General features: G+C 39.2%; 1 protein-coding gene across 2 annotated transcripts in view; it reads left to right on the forward strand.

The window, feature by feature from the left end:
* MAP4K3 (mitogen-activated protein kinase kinase kinase kinase 3) overlaps positions 1 to 20936 on the forward strand; it is a 156708-nt gene that overhangs the window by 34869 nt on the left and 100903 nt on the right. The window lies entirely within an intron of this gene.

Raw genomic sequence — 20936 nt, forward strand, 5'->3', positions numbered from 1 at the left:
TCAGCTGCATATTTGTGTGCATGTGTATGTGTTAATCATTCATTTATTGATTATTAATCAGAAGACAGACAAAAAGCTTCTGTCTTCAAGTTCACTTCCAGACGCCTACAATACCTGGGCTAGGCCCAAATCTAGGAGCTAAGAATGCAATCCAGGTCTTCCATGTATGGTGGCAGGAGGCTAGCTGATAATAGGAGCAGGAACTAGGAAGGAGTGATTTGAGTAACTTAGTGCTAGTAAATGTGAAAGTCTAGGTATAAACACTATGAAAGCTCCAGACTGTAGATTTTAGAATATTCCAGAGAAGAGATCATGGGGGCCAGAAACTCTAGAGCATACAGAGTGGATGTGGAAGTAAAATGTTGAATGGATATTATAATTCTCTGAATTTGAAAGACTAGAGTGGGCTGGGAAGGGGTACTATGTTAGGTTGAAGGGTCTGGTTTAGGCATTGACTGGTACTGGGTGGCAGCAGTACCCCTGATGAGTAGTAGGAATTTTGGAGAGGAGGTGAATTTGAGTTGGCAAGGGGACAGTGATATTGCCTCCTTGGTTATTTGGGTTTTGAGCATAACAGAGATGTCTGGATAAATTGTGTCTATTTACATGGTCTTAGAATTGGATTCTTAGTTTTAAATTCATCAGCCTGTTTTTCTTCTGGTGAGCATGCCTTTAAATGATAACAAAAGATATATCTAAAAACCAAGATTAAACTCTCCCCCCATGTAAATATTGTGAACTTAGGTCTTAGATGTAAAGACCTAAAGTACAACTTAAGAGCTGTTTCTTTTAAACACTAGGATGTGTGCTTCTAACAGGAGCCCTTGACTTAGCACAGTTTCCACTCAAGTACCTGGATTTCTTGAACGACGTGACTGTGACTTAGATTATGACTCTGTGGATATCTCTGTCAGGGTTGTCTGACCCCGCTGCTGGGTAGCTGGGGGACCGTTTTTGGAATACTTCCATTTAACCAGTTCCAATCCTAAAATAACATGAAAATCAGTTAGTTGCTGTTTCTTAAGTTAGTAAAGTACTACATGCAGGCTATTTCCTCTCCTTAGCATACACAGAGCTCACAGTCAATCCAAAGGTGAAAGGAATGTCCTTTTTTTTCTGTTAGAGAGATAACATGATGTGTTGGGTATGGCCCTTTATCTAAGCTTTCATTTCTTGACTGGACTTCATTCTGATGCTTACCACCTCAAGCGCACCAGTTTTAGCATAATCCCAGCCTGACCTACATTGAGCTGGTCTTTATTAAAACCTTTTTCTATATTGTCAGAAGTATTTACTATCACAGGTAGTTATCATTCTTGCTGGTTCCTTATTCATACATAAGATACAACTAGTATCTTAAGCAAGATGAGCAGTGTGGCTTTTTGTTATATAGTATAGCATAAGTTTTCACAGTGCAGTGATTTTCTTTAATAGACTGGAAATTCACTGTGTGTATATACAGAAGTGCTGTGGGGCTCAGGGACAAAGAGGTCACTAAGTCAATAAGATGGCGACTGACCGTCAAGGTCACTGGCCTGTGGCGAGCAAGATGACAGCCAAGGACAGAGCCCTGGGCATGAACCAGAGCAGGTGTCACATTGTTTCAAAGAAAGACTGATTGGCCAGAGCCATTTCACTCACCTACCCCTGGCCTATGGGAGGTGGCTTCTGCAATCATGCTTCTAGTAATTGGCTCCTAGTTTCTTCCCTCCTGGAATTCCTGAAATTCCTGACCTGAGACTATCCCTTACCCTATATAAGAATCTGAATTTCCCCCAATAAATTGGAACTGCTTAGACAGAACCCCTGTCTGTCCGTTTGTCTCTCGTGGGCCGGGAGGCTGGGTGGTGGGCAGCAGGCTCATCCCTTCCGGCAACGGGGTACTAAAGGAATCTGTGGGAGACCCCGCAGAACTGGCGCCCAACATGGGGCATGAAGGTTGGACCTGCTGGCCTCTCACTGCGCGGCTCTGAAAGAGGAGCGAGGAACGGCTGGCAAATGACTTAAGCACAGCATCTTCCAAGAGAAGCATATTGCCAGAGAAGTAGTTTTTCTTCAGGTGAGCCCCACGTTCCAGAAAGAGTGAAAAAAAAAAAAAAAAATCTTCCTTCCGCAGGTTCACTCTCCAAATGTCTGCAACAGCCGAAGCTGACTTGATCTGAAGCCAGGAGCCAGGAGCTTCTTCCAGATCTCCACACAGTGCACATCTTCCTTCATGAGCGCTAACACAGTGTATATTCTGTGAGCGCTAACACAATGTATATTCTATGTAATATTTGTTACTTACAGTCTATTGATGAACCTACAGATATAGAGAGTTAACTGTGCATTCATCTAGAAGAACATATACAATAGGTTATTGAAGACACATGATGAGCAGAAAGCTAATTGGCCAGTCTGGTCAGATCTAATTATCTAATTTTCTTTATTTCTTAAGAAAAGAATGTCAGAAGCACTTCATTCTGATTTCAGTAAAAGCGGAAAATGAAAAGCTTTATTAAAATGAATGGAAATAGCTTTATTAAAAACCATTACAGGGCCTGGTGCGGTGGCCTAGCAGCTAAAGTCCTTGCTTTGAACGCACCGGGATCCCATATGGGCGCTGATTCTAATCCTGACAGCCCCGCTTCCATCCAGCTTCTTCCTTGTGGCCTGGGAAAGCAGTCAAGGATGGTCCAAAACCTTGGGACCCTGCACTCACATGGGAGACCAGGAAGAGGCTCCTGGCTCCTGGCTTTGGAATGGCTCAGCACCAGCTGCTGTGGCCACTTGGGGAGTGAACCATCAGACGGAAGATCTTCCTCTCTGTCTCTCCTCTTCCCTGTATATCTGACTTTGCAATAAAAATAAATAAATCTTTAAAAAATTACAAAGTAAAATATTTGTGTAAATATTTGGGTGTAATAGCTTTCAATGTATTTGTTCAGATTTGTCAATAGTGAACTATTTCTGCTTTTAATTCCTGTGATATTTTTTACATAGAGTCTTTTGCATGTTAGCATATTACACATTTTGAGTTTGTGTCATTTTTTTATTTAAATTCATTTTGAGTTAGTGTCTTTTTTTAAATTATTATTATTTAGAATTTTTTTCAGAGGGAGAAGAAATCTGCTGGTTCACTCCTCAGATGACCACAAAGACCAGAACTGGGTCAGGCCAAACCTGCAGCCAGGAGCTTTTCAGGTTTTTCATGTGGGTAACAGGGCCCCAATTCTTGGGTCAGTTTCTGCTGTTTTCTGAGGCAGTCAGCAAGGAGCTGGGTCAGACGTTGAGCACTTGGGACAAACTAAGGCCAGTAAGGGATGTCACCACAAAAGCTCTAAATCTCACTTTTTTTTTTTTAGTGGTGGAAATAATGCCATCCCTTTTTTTGTTTTGTTTTGTTTTGTTTTACTGAACTGAATATTAGAATGCTAACACTTTGTAATATAATTAGTATATATCTGAACTATTAATATTACATTGGCTCTAAACACTAACTCAAATGATATATGATAATGCGATCAAATGTTTTTGACTCAGATACTAAATGTTTTGAAGGTTGTTACTTTTAAGCCCTGGATGGTAGGTAACCTAGTGGCTTCAGTCCTGGTCTTGCATGCACCAGGATCCCGTATAGGAGATGGTTCCTGTCCTGGCTGCTCCACTTCCTTTCCAGGTCCCTGGGAAAACAATTGAGGACGGCCCAAAGCCTTGTGACACTGCACCCAGTGGGCGACCCAGAAGAAGCTCCTGGCTCCTAGGTTCAGATCTGTTCAGCCCTGGCAGTTGCAGCCACTTCGGGAGTGAGTCAGCAGATGGAAGATCATCCTCTCTGTCTCTCCTTGTCTGTAAAAACTGCCTTTCCCATAGAAATTAATAAATCTTCAAAAACAAACAAACAAAAAATTGTTGCTTTTATGTGTTTATATCACAAGTTTCCTGCCAAGGCAGACCCCAGGAGAGGCAGCAAAAGGACTCAAGACTTGGGTCTCTGCTATCCTTGTGACAGATCCAAATTGAGTCCCTGGCTCCCAGTTTTGGGTGCAGCTGTTTCGATGTTTTGGAGAATTAATGGGAGTTCTCTCTTTCGCTGCCTCTCTAACAGATTTTATCCATTTTATGTGTAATATCAAATTGTAGTTGTATCCTTGAGAGTGTCTTTCCCTGACTTCCTTAAAACCTAAGGAAGATCCTCTTGGGGTTATTTGTACAACACTATGCATTGGAACTTAAAGCATATGGGTGAATGAAGTTGAAAAATGTTTGTTTTGATGCAAAAAAAATTTGAAGTCCATGTCTAGTTTCCTCAAAATATACATATCCATGAACATTTTCAGAACCCTGTTTTGATTCTACCATTGGACTTTGCTGTCCCTGGTGCTCATTATAAAGAACATGGTGATCAGTGCCTGCTCTCTGCATTGGTTGAGTGAAGTCACTGATGAATTTTTAAGCTTTTTCTGATGTTTTTCTAAGAATTGAAATCTGTGAACTATAACTCAGTTCTCCCATGGGTAATGGCAGGGACCCAAGTACTTGAGTCATCACTTGCTGCCTCTTAAATGCACATTAGCAAGAATCTAGAATTCCAAGCGGAGCCACAACTTGAACTCCAGACATCTGATATGGGGAGTGTACCAAGTAGCATTGTAACTACTACACAAAGTACTTGTCCCTATATTTATTCATTCATTCATTCATTCATTCATTCATTCATTTATTTATTTATTTTAAAGATTTATTTATTTATTTTTTATTACAAAATCGGATATACAGAAAGGAGGAGAGACAGAAAGGAAGATCTTCCGTCCCATGATTCACTCCCCAAGTGACCACAACGGCCAGTGCTGCACCAATCCAAAGCCAGGAGCCAGGAACTTCTTTCCAGGTCTCCCACACGGGTTCAGGGTCCCAAGGCTTTGGGCCGTCCTCGACTGCTTTCCCAGGCCACAAGCAGGGAGCTGGATGGGAAGTGGAGCTACCGGGATTAGAATCGGCACCCATATGGGATCCGGGCATTCAAGGTGAGGACTTTAGCTGCTAGGCCACGCGGCCGAGGGGCCCTATTTTATTTATTTTTACTTTTTAAAAATTCATCTGTTTTTATTTGAAAGACAGCTTACACAAAGAGAAGGAGAGACAGAGAAAAGAGATCTTCCACTTGCTGGTTCACTACTTACGTAGCCTCAGTGGCTAATGCTGAGCTCACCCCAGAGCTCTTGTCTTGCTCTGTATCTGATACAGATATTAAAGCTTTCAGAGATTAAAAAATCTGCCAGTACTTTGAATAACTTGACTTGCGTTGTAGATAAACCACCATCATTAGTTTCTTGTGTGTAGTTTTTAATGTTGTATATAAACTACTGTTTCAAAGTTACCAGCTGAGGGCCCAGTGCAGTGTCCTAGCAGCTAAAGTCCTCGCCTTGAACGCACCGGGATCCCATATGAGTGCCAGTTCTAATCCTGGCAGCTCCATTTCCCATCCAGCTTCTTCCTTGTGGCCTGGGAAAGCAGTCAAGGATGGTCCAAAACCTTGGGACCCTGCACCCGTGTGGGAGACCTGGAAAGAAGTTCCTGGCTCCTGGCTTTGGATTGGTGCAGCACTGGCCGTTGTGGTCACTTGGGGAGTAAATCATGGGACGGAAGATCTTCCTCTCTGTCTCTCTTCCTCTCTGTATATCTGACTTTGCAATAAAAATAAATAAATCTTTAAAAAAAAAGGTACCAATTAAAACATACTTAGTATTTATTCTTGCCTTTTTTATTTTGTTGGTCCTATTAATACTTAATTTCTAAAAATTAAAATACTAAAAGGAGGTAAGGGCTACTTCCTTTCACTCCTCTTCCCTCTTACTCGTATCTAACATCTTTTTACTCATGAAACCTCTCAGAGCTTTTCTGTGTGTTATGTGTATATGTGTATTTACAGCATACTCATACATACCTGTAGTTTGTTCTTTTTAATATTATTTTGCAATTTGATCTTCTAATTCAGTACTGTTGTCAAAATATTATGTCAGTAGCTAGTTTTACTTCGTATGGTACTTCATAGTCTGAATTCATCAAAGCTTTGTTTTCCTGAAAATATACAGTTTCACTATACATATTGCTACAGCAAACTTTCATATACACATATTTGTGTATATAATTTTGAATAGACCAGATTATAAGAAGTAAAATTGCTAGCTCAAAAAATATATTTTTTAAGTGGTGAAACCCTTAAAAACGATCTTTTAAAAATTGCTTTTTTAAAAATTTCAGAAATTTGTAAGAGTGTTTCTCATTCTTGTCACTCATTCATATGAAGTGTACCAAAGTGTAATATGCTCAAAATTTATTACTTTGTTATGTATATTTCTTCTATGAATTACTATTTAATGTCATCTTTGTGTTTTTCATTTTTTTGCTGTATAGAATTCTTAATTTGTGTATTGCTGCTTTTTTTGCCATGACTTCTTGGTTTTTGGTATGCTTTTCACAGTGCACTGTATTTTCTCCTAGTATTTCTATAATTCTATTTTTTGCACATTTGAATTTATTTTTGTGTACAGCATTGTGAGTCTTAAGTCCCTCCACCCATAAAAATTGTAGCTAGCTGTTCTAAAAGTGTATTCACCGTTGGTTTAAGTTGCTGTTGTTGTCATATGCTAAATTTGGAGTGTGTTTGATCTCTGTAGATCTATTTGTCCATTCCTATGCAAACACACTTTTTTTTTTTTTACTTATTGTGGTCTTTTAAAAATGTTTTGATAATTACAGCAATTTTTTCTGTCTTTGTTACTCTTTGAAAATGTTCTTTAGTTGTTTGGGTAGTAGAATACCACACTGGTAGCTGGCTGCCAATGGGCGCCCTGCGAGTCTTTCCCCATGCTGCTTCTGAAGCTGTTTCCTGCCTGGGGCCATCTCCTACCTTTGTTGCCAGCCACACTGGTCCCTTTTAGCTGCTTACCCTCCCACCAGCACACCCACTCAATTTGTTTCTTTTCCCATGCTTTTCAGCTTTTGTGTGGGTAGCTCACTTTTTGTAGAGCTCACTGGTTAGTCAGAATGAACATAAATGATTCGTAGTACATTAGGTTGTGATTGTAGGTTTCTTAATTGTCAGTCTGTTTAGGATTGCTGACACTTACACATACCAAAGAAACTTTTTCTTATCATAATTTTGGAACTAGTATTTAATTTCATTTGCTCAGACTTACAGGGGGATATGTTCTCCCAAAACCAAGATATTATGTTTTGTCCATACAGTTTGATATTCTTTGCCACTCTCTGTGTACTCCTTACATTTTAGGTGTGTTCATAGATGTTTAGTAGTTGCGTATTATGTCAGTGTAACATGATTACACTAGCCTCTGCTTTTGGAACTTACAAGCTTGTGTTTCTGAAACAGATAATTTAAGAAATTTTTTTTTTACTTTATAAAATGATTATTTTATATAACTTTCATCTTGAGACATTTAGCTGTGAAGCTCCTGCTTGATTGATGCTTTTTTTAAAAATGGAATTACTATTTTTCCTGAATATACATAGTATACTCTCTTCATACATTTCTTTTTTTTTCAATTTATCACAGATTCTGAAAGTCACTTCATTGTCATGAGATAGTGGAAAATAAAAGGTACAGAAATTCCATGCTGTGCCCTTGGTCTTAGATATACATTGCAATTGTTTAAACTTCTAAAATTTTCATTTTTTTCTTATTATAAAAATGATCATTGTAACAAACAAAAGAGTGTCTACCTTGCTGTAAGGTTAAAACATAATTCTGTGTATTCATGTGTTGGTTTGGTTAATAATAGAATAATGAATATCAAATTCTTAGTATCTACCTGTACTGTTCTAAGCTTTTTATAAGTACTAATGCAATCCCTATAATACTCCTTGAGATAATTTACCTCATTATGTTATCTCCAGTTTGCAAATAAGGGACCTTGTCCAGTACCTTCCAGCTACTAAACGTATTATGTGTTTACCCTTAGGAAATAATGAAACTGACATTCAAGCACACAGAACAGAATTTCAGCCTTGAATGTTTTTGCTTGCATGTATCCCTTCTTGCCTCTGTCTGCCTGTCTATTTGACTTATGAAGTAGGGTTTCTAAAGGGATTCTAGTTTCAAACAACTGGAATTAAGGGACAAAGAATCTTTAAAATTTTTTGAAAGATTTACTTGTTTTTATTGGAAAGGCAAATCGGATTTATGGAGAGAAGAAGAGACAGAAAGATCTTCCATCTGCTGATTCACTCTGCAAGTGGCCTCAATGGCCAGTTGAACTAAGCTGATTGGAAGGCAGAACCCATTAACTTCTTCCAGGTCTTCCATGCAGGTGCAGGGTTCCATGGACTTGGACGGTCCTCTGCTGCTTTCCCAGACCACATGCAGGGAGTGGGAAGGGAAGTGGAACAGCCAGAGACACGAACTGGCACCCATATGGGATCCGAATGCTTCAGTATGAGGATTTAGCCATTGAGCTAAATCCCTGGGCCCTCTTTTTACTTTTTGATTGACTTTCTTGGAATCTCCTATGGATTGGTTCCAGGACTCAGAGGTTAACCAAAATCTGAGAAGGTTCAAGTGCCTTAATAAGATGGCCTGATGTTTACCTATAACTTACCAATTCTCCCATAACACCTGTCCAAATAACTTTTAATTTATAATGCTTTTTAAATGTTATATCAGTTGTTATAGTGTGTAAAGGAATATATATATTTTAATACAGATGTAATTTTTCCACACAGATTATTTTCAGTTGGTGGTTGTTAGAACCTGCAGATACAGAACCCGGTTAGTGTTAGTCACTCTCTATGACTTGTCCACTTTTATAGCTTAGAAAATTGTTTTTTTAAATGAGCTTAGACTTGTTCTTTCATGAGTGTTTATATTTTTAGTTTTCTGTTTTGGGACGATCAGATATGGAGTTTGAGGGACTCTAATTCCATCTGACACACAGATAAGTCCTTTCCTAAAGCATATTCAAGAAACTCTGAGAAGGATGTAGCGCTGACTCAAGGTGGTAGAAACTCCTTGTCCATCTTCCTTAGTTGAACCCTTTCAGACCTGGGTGGGATTGTCATAGGAAACACAAACCTGACACCAAAACATGGCTCTGAAAATTGTATTTGTCAGCAGCAATGAGATAAATTCCAGTTACGTCAAAGATCTGGGCTCTGGCTGCTGCTGCTGTGTCTGATTAATGTGAGGCAGTACATTCTGCCCGCCTTGTTCTCTAAACTCTGCTCTTCTTTGTTCCGTAATCTTCCTGCTCATTCGCTCAAGCTCTCTCATAGCTTGTTTGGGAGTATGCTGTTGTGGTACTTGGCAGCACCCAGTGAGCTCAGGTTCAGCTCTTGGGAAGAAGAAGGTTGTTGGTGTGATTGGACTTTGTGGACTCTCCAAGATACCTGCAGATTCAAAATGAAGCAGAAAATAGCTTCATTTCTCAGAATACCTGCTTAAGCAAATATCTGGCTCTTGTTGATTTTTTATTCTGGAGAATCATACTCTGGGAAACCAGGAACAAATAGACTTTTAACCATTTGTCTCCATGAGACAAATTTAAATTTAAATTTTACAAATTGACTTTTGTTTTACAGAGCTGTGACTGCTCCGGTGGTTTGCTCCTTTTGTATGTGATTATTTTTTGTGAGACCAGATTTGATTAAAACATTAGGAATCTCATGGAGCAGAAGTTGAAGATGTGGTTCTCTACAGAAACTTCGCTTCCATTTCCAGCAGATGGCTTGTATTTCCACCACCCTGGCCCAGAAACACCTTACATTCCTCTTTTTTTTTTTTTTTTTTTAGCCTTGAAGAGGTCCTTGTAAGAAATGTAGATTTTAACCCAATATTCAAGTGAAGACAGGCTTATAATTATGAGTCTCTGGAAGAGAAACTTCTCCTTTCTATAAAGGCATGCTTCACACAGGTTGCTTTTTGTTTTTTAAATGCTCTGTGTGTCAGAGGACGGAGCTCTTTGCCCCCACCTGCCCTGTCACTGAGACATTGACCTTTCAAGGATGTTCCAAATTCTACATCTAATCAATATCAAATTTCTTATTTGTAGATTCCAAGTGTTTTGGTTTTTTTGTTCATTTTTAAAGATTTCTTCCCTCTGCTAGTTCACACACCAAATGACCATAATATTGGTCAGAGCTGAACTAATCCAAAGCCAAGAGCTTTAGCTGGCTTGCCCTCACAGGTGCAGGGTCTCAGTACCTGAGCCATCCTCCGTTGCTGTCCCTGGTCACAAACATGGGGGCCAGGTACGAAGTGGAGTAGCTGGGACTAAAACTGGTGCCCATATGAGTTGCCTGTACCTGTAGTAGAGAATTAGCTTGTTGAGCAACAGTGTTAGCCATTAGCTTCCAGGTTTAGGGCCAGGCCGCGTGGCCTAGCAGCTAAAGTCATTACCTTGAATACCCCCGGATCCCATATGGGCGCCGGTTCTAATCCCGGTAGCTCCACTGCCCATCCAGCTCCCTGCTTGTGGCCTGGGAAATCAGTCGAGGACGGCCCAAAGCTTTGGGACCCTGCACCTGCTTGGGAGACCCGGAAGAGGTTCCTGGCTCCCGGCATCGGATCGGCACAGCACCGGCCGTTGCGGCTCACTTGGGGAGTGAATCATGGGACGGAAGATCTTCCTCTCTGTCTCTCCTCCTCTCTGTATATCTGACTTTGTAATAAAATAAATAAATCTTTAAAAAAAAAAGATTTCAGGTTTAAGCTAAGATGTTGTTTACTGCTCTGATTTCATTTAATAAATACAGTAATGTGGGAACTTTGCCATGTTAGTTAAGACACCTATATCACATTTTAGAGCACCTGATTTAAGTCCTAGCCCTGCTTCCATTTCTAGATTCCTAATATTGCACACCGTGGGAGGCAGTAGGTGAGGGTGACACCAGTACTTACCACTTTCATTGTAGAGCTATGTTGAGTTCCAGTCTTTGGCTCTGATAAATACCAGTATATACAAGTAAATATAAACAGAATCTCAAAGATGCATTCAACAGGTTTTTTTTCACGTAATTAGTGTAGTTTTTCTTTTGTCCTTTGTGTATTCTATGTGCATTTAAAAACTGCTTGTTCTATCTTGTCTGTCATATCTAGGTATTTGTAAAGGGAGAAAACTTCATACCCAGTTTTATATACTTTTGAAGAACAAATTGAGTGGTTTTTTGCTTTGTTTTGTTTTTTGTTTTTTGCATGCTAGACTGTGAACGCCATCAGGCTAGAAATGCACTGCTTTTGCTTCTGCACAGGGAAACTGTAGTTCGGTTTTCTGGTGCCTTTGTTCTTTTTCAACCTCAGTGCCACTGTAAAGTCTGCATGTTACTAGTTAAATTGGCATTTGTGCCTGCCACTTACCATCTTAATGGGGTATTGGCATACAACAAGTCCATTCTGAACTCTGGAATTCAAAATTAAGCTTTGCAGTGCAGGGCTTACTGACAGGTTGGGATTGCATGCACTCCTATCCTTCACAGACACTCTGTCTTTGTAGCCCATCACTGACTACTGATGGACTTCTAAAAGTAGTGTTATAGGCTCAATCTGATTTTCTGATTTAAAAAACTTAAGATCATATAATCATAGAAATGTAGATGTTTACTTATTTGAAACAAAGAGCCATTCAACTTAATTCAAGAAGAGAGGCCATTGTAGAGAAACATGATACGGAACTGGAAAGTTGTCAGGAATTCAAGGCAGCTTGAGATCTGTTCTTACAGTCTCTTGTGTTTCCTGTCTATCTGTTCTGTTATCCGCTCTTGACTGGTTGGCTCTTCATTATATCTTTTCTGTTTCTTCACAGCTTTGCTTTACTTTACCCAGAATCCTACTTGCTCAAATACTTAAGCAGTTTAACTGTTTGTTTTATTTGCATTTTAAAGTCAGAGTTACAGAGAAAGAAAGAGGGACAGACCTTTCCCCAAATGGCCATATGGCCAGAGCTGAGCTGTTCTGGAGCCAGGAGCCTCCTCTGGTTCTCCCACATAGGTTCAGAGTCCCAAGGACTTGAGCCACCCTCACTCCTTCACAGGCCGTCAGCAGGGAGCTGGTTCAGAAGAGGAGCAGCTGGGAGTGGAACCCATCTGGGATGCTGATGCCGCAGGCTGAGGCTTGGCCTAATAACCATAGTGCTTGCCCCAGTACTGGAACAGCTTTATGCCATTGTTTCACAATGAATTACATTGCATGGTGACCATAGAAAATTTGGATGGAGACCTCTGTAATGTTCATGAATTAAAAGACGAGGGTCCAGCTGTGTGACCTAGCATGTTAGGCCTCTGCCTGTGACATTGGCGTCTTCACTTTGAATCCAGTTTCCTGCTAATGACCTTCAGAAGCAGCAGAGGATGGTCCAAGGACGTGGGCTCCTGCACCCATGTGGGAGACCTTGGAGAAAGCTCCTGGGTCCTGGCTTAGGCCTGGTCCAGCTCTGGCTGTTGTGGCCATTTGGCAAGTAAACCAGTAGAATTTTTTTTTTCTTCTCTCGTTGTCTGTCTTCTCTGTTTTAACTCTACCTTTCAAATAAAAGGATTTTTTTTAAAAGAAATCTCTATGTAGTATAAATGTTAGATCTCCCACATCAACCTAGATTTAATGCTAATGAACTTCCAACAAAAATCCAAAGATAATTTTTTGTAAATGTAGACAATTTGATATTAAAATTGATATAAAAGGCTAAAGGACTTACACTAACCAAAGCAACTTCAAAGAAGAAAGAGTAATCATAATACTCAATTTTTTTAGAGTAAAACTTTAGTAATCAAGACTGGAATGGTTAAGTCAGCATAGAACAGCAGAGTCTAGAAGAGTTCCTGATAAATCTAACTGGTTATTTTTTGATAAGAGTGAGTGCCAGTTCAATTGTATTTTTTTGACCGATGGTATTAGAACCATTTATCAACCCAGATTTTGCAATTCAAAGCAAAACTAACTCAAGATATATCATAAGTCTAAATGTAAAGCTATGAAACTTTTTTATTTTTAAACATTTTTATAAAAATTTGTTTTTTTATTTGAAAGGTAGGTTTACAGAGAGAAGAGATAAAGAGAGAAGGTCTTTATCTCCTGGTTCACTCCCAAAATAGCTTCAATGCCCAGAGATGATCTGAAGGTGGGAACCAGGAAAAGCTATAAAGCTTCAAGAAGAAAATCTTGTGACCTGCGTTTAAGCAAAAAGGTCTTGCACAGAGACTAACAAAAGCATAATCCATAAAAGAAGTATGTTGATAAATTGTGCTTCGTTAAAAATAAAAACATTTGTTCTCTGTGTTAGTTTCAGCTTGTGAGGGCTGCCATAACAAAATACCACTCACTGGATCATCTAAACAATACAAAGGTGTTTTCTTAAGGTTTTGGAGACTATAAATCTGTAGTTAGGCATTCAACAGGGTTGGTAACTGCTAAGATCGCTCTCTGGGCTGACAGACAGCTGTCTTCTTGCTGTCTCCACATGGCCTTGTCTTTGCGTATGCACTTCTGGTATCCCTCCGCTTACAAAGATATCTGTCAAATTGCCTTAGAGCTCACCCATGTGACTTCATTTCACTTTAATTACCTTTTTAACATACAGGCACCCTGTCTTGTGCTGGAGTTTATAACTTCAACAAATGAATTTTGAGGAGACACAGTTCCTTTTATACAAATAACATTCTACAAGAGACACTGTTAAGAGAATGAACGATAAGCCACTGACCAGGAGAAAATGGTTACAAATTATATGTCTGATGAGTACTTGTCTCTAAAATAGATTTTTTAAAAATTTAAATGCATTAGTAAGAAGATAAACATTAATTAAAACATAGCAGGAGACTAGAGGACCCTTCCACAATGGATGACAAACATGTCATAAGCCATGAGCAAAATCCAGAACCTCCATGAGATGCTGTTACACATTTGTCAGAATGGCTAACATGACAAATGCAGTACTACTGGCAGGAAATGTTATATTGCTACCGGAAATGAAAAATGGCACAACTACTCTGGGAAGATTTTGACAGATCTGTATAAAGTTAAACCTATACTCTCGGTATGATAGGACTTACCTTTATTTCCCAGTATTTATGTAACCTGTACAAAGGTGTTTATGGTGACTGCATTCGTATTTGCCAAAAGCTGAAAATCCAGATGGCCTTCAAGTTACAAATGGATATATACAGTGAAATATTACTCAACAATAAAATGAGTAAACTGCTGGTATTTGAAACAACTGGATAAAGAGGATAAAGAACTTCAAAAGAGTGTAAAACGAATGATTTAATTTATGTAAGGCTTTCAGAAAGACAGAGCTGTGGTGGCAGAAAACAAAGTAGTGGGTGCCAGCAGTTAGAGAAGATGTTAACTTCCAGTGGCATTTTTGAAGTGATGAAGCCTTTCTGTTTGCTGCTGGTGATTATGTAAACTTATGCACGGGCTAAAGCTACTGAGGGAAAAAACTATTTATTACCTGCTAATTTGAAAGTATTTAAAACCTTCAGGGTTTTTTTGTTTTTGTTTTTGTTTTTTTTTATTAATTATTTTGCATTATGTTACAGTTTCATAGGCTGTGGGAATTTCCCCCCCCACGCCCCTCCCCCCTGGTGGCTTCCTCCACCTTGATGCATTATTACAGTTCAAATTCAATCAAGATTCTTTCCTTGCAAACATATACCAAGTATAAAGTCCAGCTATTTATTGTCCAGATGGGTTGAACAGTCTCTTGGGGAGACCATTTCTGGTCCATTGTTAGAGCTGGCAGAATATCATCCCATTCAACCAAGAGTCCCGACATAACATCAACAGCAATTTGCAATATTATGGAATTGACATGGTTGTGAGTAACCAGTGTGTTACAAAAAAAAAAAAAAAAGAAAGCAAGTTCTTAACCACAACCTATGATTAGCCCATTGACATTTCAGTTTTAGTTTATATACAGAACCAAGTGCTATATACCTTAAAATGGCTATAAGGTACCATTCAGCTGTCTCATGTCTATTTCATTTTAGTATTTAGCCATTTGTTGTGTTGAATTATAATTTTGCTGATCTTGGCAGATTTTAGGATAATCTAGACTGGCTTGTAACTCTAACAAGACGTTTGTCGACAATTAAGGTGCTGAACATTTTTTTGTTTGTTTGTTTTTTTGGGGGGGGTGTGCAGGGAAATCCCCAACACCATGGTGAGGAGTGACTAATCTTTGTGTACCACCCAGCAAGGCATGAGCCAATCCACGCCAGCTCTTTCCTTTTAAAACCTTCAGTTTTAATGATGTTGTTGCATGAAACTATGTAATCAAACCTACCTAAGTTTTTCATTTGTGGTGCCCACATGTCAGCGGATTAATGTGACCTGGGGCTCAGATTTTATACAAAATAGATATAGAATGTTCTCATCAATGCAGAAAGTTCTGCATTGCTGTTTTGGAACAAGCATCAACATCAACAAACTTTTTGTTTTTAAAGATTTGCTTTTATGTATTTGAGAGAAAAAGAGAAGGAGAAAGAAAGATCTTCCATTGCTGATTCAGTCCTCAAATGGCCACAAGGACTAGGGCTGGGCTGGGCCAAAGGAGCAGGAGCTTCTGGGTTTCCCACATGAGTGCAAAGCGCAAGCACCAGGGCCATTTTCTCTGCTTTTCCAGGTGCAGTAGCTGGGAGCTGAATCAGAAGTGCAACAGCCGATACCACCATAGGTTACCAACACAGCAATGTCACAGTGCCATAGCAAACTTTTTTTTATAAAGGGCAAATAGTAAACCTTCAGGATTTTTGAGCCATCTGGTCTTTATTTCAGCTATTCAACTCTGTCACGGTATTATAAAAGCAGTTGTTGCTTTCACTGAAACAAATGAGCCTTACTCTGCACCAATTCTTATTTATAAAATATATTGCTGACCCTAACTTTGGAGTATCTGGTTACCCTATTGCCTTTTTTTTTTTTCATGTGATTTGAGGATTTATTGGTTGGACAGCTTTTAGTTTGTCCTCTAAATTAAATAAAGGTTTAATTGTTTAAGAGTGAAAATGGCTAGCACCATTATGGCTTATCAGGTTAAACCACTACTTGTGACTCAAAACAGGAGCTGCTGCAGTTCCTGTTAATGTGCTTGGAAAGTAACAGAAGACCACACAAATGATTGGGCCCCTGCAACCACTTGGGAGCCCCAGTCACTGCAGCCATTTGGGAGTGAATCAGTGAATGGAAGATCTCTCTTCCCCTCATTCTCTGGAACTCTTTTCTTTAAAAATGATGTGATTAGAATTTTAAAAAGAGTGGGAATGGACACTAGCAGCAGACTGCTATGACAGTTGTTAGAAACCAGGCTATCCCGGGCAATGCAGGGATATGTCACCCTATCAGTCTTCCTGTTGGTTACCCTTGTGGTAGGCGTATATTTACTTCAGTTAACTGTGGAAAAGCAAACATAGAAATGATTCCTTCAGCAGTGAATATGGGTTATCCATTTCCGTCTGAAAGGGAGTATTTGTATGGGAGGCACCCTGCATTTGGCCTGCCCAGTACACTCAAAATAGCATGTGTTTTCTGTCCCCAAGCCTTTGCCCATGTTTTTTTTCTATGCCTCTCTTCCCTTCCCTTTTCTATCTTTGTGTTAATTCACCCCATTTTCCAAACCATCAAGAAGCCATCTCTAATACCTCTTTCAGACCTGAAAGTTATGTTTTATAAAACTCACATGGCACAGTGCTTTCTACTGGGTTCTCAAACCTGGCTGTGGAAGCCTTAAATATGGATTCCTGGATCTCCTCCTTACTGTGTTCATTCAGAATGTCAGTGCCAATATTTCATTGTTTTGTTTTATATTTAATCTCCTTATATGATGTTTATATAACTAGCCAGCTGGTTCAGTATTTGGAATAAGTTAATTTATAGTAGATATGTTTGATAGGGATTTTAGAACTAGACTATTTTCAGGTTCTTATGAAATATATCAGAACAGAGAAGTTGGGAAGAGTACACAGGGGAAATCACCTACCCAGACCCCATTTCATATTCCTAGCAGAGCCAAGACCAAAACCTTGCACCCCCTTCTGAGCCATACTGTAGCTCTGAGAACCAGCTGGTACTCAGTTGTACATAGTACATGATCAGGTGTTTTACTAACACTGTGTTTAACTCACTTTGTGTAGTACCTAGCGCATTCTAACTCATGATGATTGCTTTTTTTTCCCACTGCATAAATATCCTGAATCTTTAATAGATGAAATGAAATACAAAAAGGGATTGCAAATGTTATAGGTAACAAGGAATTTCAGAAACAGTTCAGAAGAATGTATATTGGATATTGCTAAGATCTCCTTTCTTTCTCTCTTTCTTTCTTTCTTTTATTCATTTATGCATTCATTATGTGACACAGTTTCATACACTCTGGGATTCCCGCAACCCCTCCCCAAGCCCTCCCCCCATGGTGGATTCCTCCACCTTGTTGCAGTATCACAGTTCAAATTCAGTCAAGATTCTTTTTTTTGCTAACATATACCAAGCATAGAGTCCAGCATCTTATTGTCCAGATAAACTCAACGGTTTCTTGGGGAGATCATCTCTGGTCTGAAGGCAGAGCTGGCAGAATAGATGATTGCTTCTTGATTACGTTGTTGTGCCCAATCTCAAATCCCAAGAATGCTTTTCTAATCCTTGGAGATAACTTCATCGTGAAATCATCTCAGAAAAACCATTTGCTGAATGAGTTCTAATCTGAATGGCCTTTAATGTCTTACAAAACCCAGACTGAATCCTAGCACAGCTTTGAAATTTCGTCATTTCTGAGAGCTCTGAACTAAGGTCAGTTCTAGAAATACAAGATTATCCGGGAGCAGTGTTGTGGCACAGTGAAATATGCCATTGCCTATGATACCAGCATCCTATATGAGTGCCTGTTCAAGTCCTGGCTGCTTTATTTAATTCAACTCCCTGCTAGGGTGTCTGGAACAGCAGTGAAAGATGGCCCACGTGTTAGTGCCCCTACCACCCACATGGGAGGCCCAGGTGGAATTCCTGGTTCCTGGCTTTAGATTCAAAGTTTCTTGAGAGTTTTAAATTTTTTTCCTATTTTTACAGTATTTAATAGTGACAAATAAGTTACATATTGGAAAATAGTTCAGGCAGTATAGAAAACAAAAAGAGCAGTAATCATGTTAGCTGTGTTTTTTTCCTAGACTCTAGAGAACCATAATTTAAAGAGTTATCCTTAGAAAATCCTAGCCGGGCTCGGCAGCATGGCCTAGTGGCTAAGGTCCTCGCCTTGATCCCATATGGCTGCTGGTTCTAATCCCGGCAGCTCCACTTCCTCTCTATCTCTCCTCCTCTCAGTATATCTGACTTTGTAATAAAAATAAAATAAATCTTTAAAAAAAAAAAAAAAGAAAATCCTAGCCAAGCCCATTGGTGGTACTGTCTTTAGTAAACTACTCATTAGTAGCAAATTTCATGGTTTTTCTGTTAAATATGTGCTGGTGTTAACTGTTAGCAAGTCTGTTTTTAAAATACTATGTTGTAGACAGCAGCCATTTTTTTTCAATTTTTTTTACATTTTATTATTATTATTATCATCTTATGATACAATTCCGTAGGCTCCTGGCATTTCCCTTATCCCCTCCCCAATTTCTTCCCCCCCCACCTAGTTCCTGTATATCATTACTAAAATATAGTTCTTCATACACAATCATATGTCCATCATTGCGGGCATGGACAATGACAGAGAGTCAGGCATCCTATTGTCAAGATATAGTAAACAGTTTCATTGTAAGTCCATCTTTGGAAGTAGAAATGCATACTACATTGTGTCCTCACATCTGGATGTTAGTCTCCATTTCACAGCTACTGTACATCCCCTCAAATGAAAAGTCATAATACAAAATCAACAATAGAAAGAAAAATCGAAATTTACAATGCCATGAAATTAAATGACATGTTACTAGATACGACAGTCTCCATTACACACCTATTATACATCCCCTTAAATGAAAAAACACAAAACAAAATCAACAACAGGGAGAAAAAAGAAATTAACAACACCAAGAAGTTAAATTACATGCTACTAAATGACTAACGTGTAGCTGAAGAAATGAAAATCAAGAACCTTCTTGCAGAAAATGATGCTACTGCATGATCTAGGAGTCATTTTATGATTTAATCAGAAGAAAGTGTTTTGAACAGATGAAACTAACAGAAAACAACAAAACCCATGCAATATAGTTTCCACTGATTTTGGTTGGTGAAGTGTGTCTCTTCTAGACAATAAATAGATGGGTTTAGTTTTTTAATCCAGTCTACTAATCTATGACATTTGATTGAGCTTAAGCCATTTACATTCAGGGTTAATATGTATGGATGGTACTTTGGTCCTGTCATTTTAGGAATGGGTTGTTCATTGGTTTAGTCTTCTGTTGTCATTTTACTGGGATGTTCTTCCCATTTGCCTCTGGTTTTGTTTTGTTTTGTTTTTTTAAACATTTTTATTGCATTTCATTTTTTTAAAATTAATTACATTGCATTATGTGATACATTTTTTATGCACTGGGATTCCCCCCACCCCTCCCTGCCTTTGGTTTTGTTTGGTGCTATTCCTCTTCTCTGTGAAGAGAACTTCTTGAAGTGTCATTTGTAGGGCAGGTTTGGAAGAGGCAAATTCTTCCAACTTTTCTTTACTGTGGAAGAATTTTATTTCATTTTCAAAGACAAAGGAAAGTTTTGCTGGATAGGTTATCCTAGGCCGACAATTTTTTTCTTTTAGAATCTGGAACATGAAACTCCATTCTCTTTTTGTCTGTAGAGTTTCCTGTGAGAGATCTCCTGTGAGTTTTATTGGCATTCATTTATATGTCAATTGATTTTTTTCATGTGCACATTTAAGGATCTTTTCCTTATTTTCACTGAAGAGAGCTTGATTATGATGTGTCTTGGTGAAGATGGCTTTTGATCAAGCCTGTTGGGAGTTCTGTGCCCCTCCTGGATCTTGTTTCCCAATTCTTTCTCTAGATTAGGGAAATTTCATTAAACTTATTTTTAAACCCAGCTTCTCTTTCTGCACCTTCAGGGACTCCCATAACTCTTATATTTGGCCTCTTAATAGTGTCTTTCAATTCTTGAATACGTTTTTTGGCCTGATTCAGCTCTGCTTCCAGTTTTTTGTTTGCTTTCACCTGATGACAGGAAATATCTTCCAATTCTGAGATTGTTTCTTCTGCTTGCTTCAATCTATTTTTGACACTCTCCTCTGTACTTTTAATTTGCTCTTCTGTGTTCTTAATTTCTGATATATCAGCCTTGATTTGCTTTATTGCTTCCTTAAATTCTTTGAACTCTGTATGTGCTTCTCATTGTTGACAGGAAGCTTTAAAATGGGTTATGAATTCTGTGTCCCCCATTTTGTCGATGTCTTCCTCAGTTAACTCTGAGGTTGGCATAGGGTTTAGCTCCTTTGCAGGGCAGTTTTCGGTGATATTCATTGTGCTTTTGTCTCTTCTTTTGTTCTTGGTCATTGCATTTCTGGTTAGCAGAGTCTTCTCCTTGGAGCAGGTTTCTAAGCTGTGTCACCCACAGGTCTACAATGCGATTTTACTTATTACTGTTGGTACACAACTCTTTGCTTGCATCCACTTGTGCCACAACCTCCAGCAAGTTCCAGGTCTGGGTTCTTATGTTAGATTTTCACCATGGTCTCCACAGCCCCGGCTCCTGGCTCACCACTCTCCACCTCCTGTGATGCTGTGCTGAGGCTGCACCATTGTCTCTGCAACCTTTATCCCACTTTCAGTTGGAGCAGGTACCAGGATTAGTGTGACACAGGTGTCCTATATAGTTAGGTTGTTGGTGGCACTGATTTTGTCGGAACCTGTTGGACATTAGGTCTGGGTGCCACACAGAACTAATTTGACCTGTACGTTGCCACAGTCGGTTATTTTCCTGTGGGACCAGTGCTATCCATGGACCTCAGTGAGTTCTCGCGAGC

The sequence above is a fragment of the Ochotona princeps genome, chromosome 8 (genome assembly GCF_030435755.1).
Source record: "Ochotona princeps isolate mOchPri1 chromosome 8, mOchPri1.hap1, whole genome shotgun sequence".
In the NCBI taxonomy this organism is placed as follows: Eukaryota; Metazoa; Chordata; class Mammalia; order Lagomorpha; family Ochotonidae; genus Ochotona; species Ochotona princeps.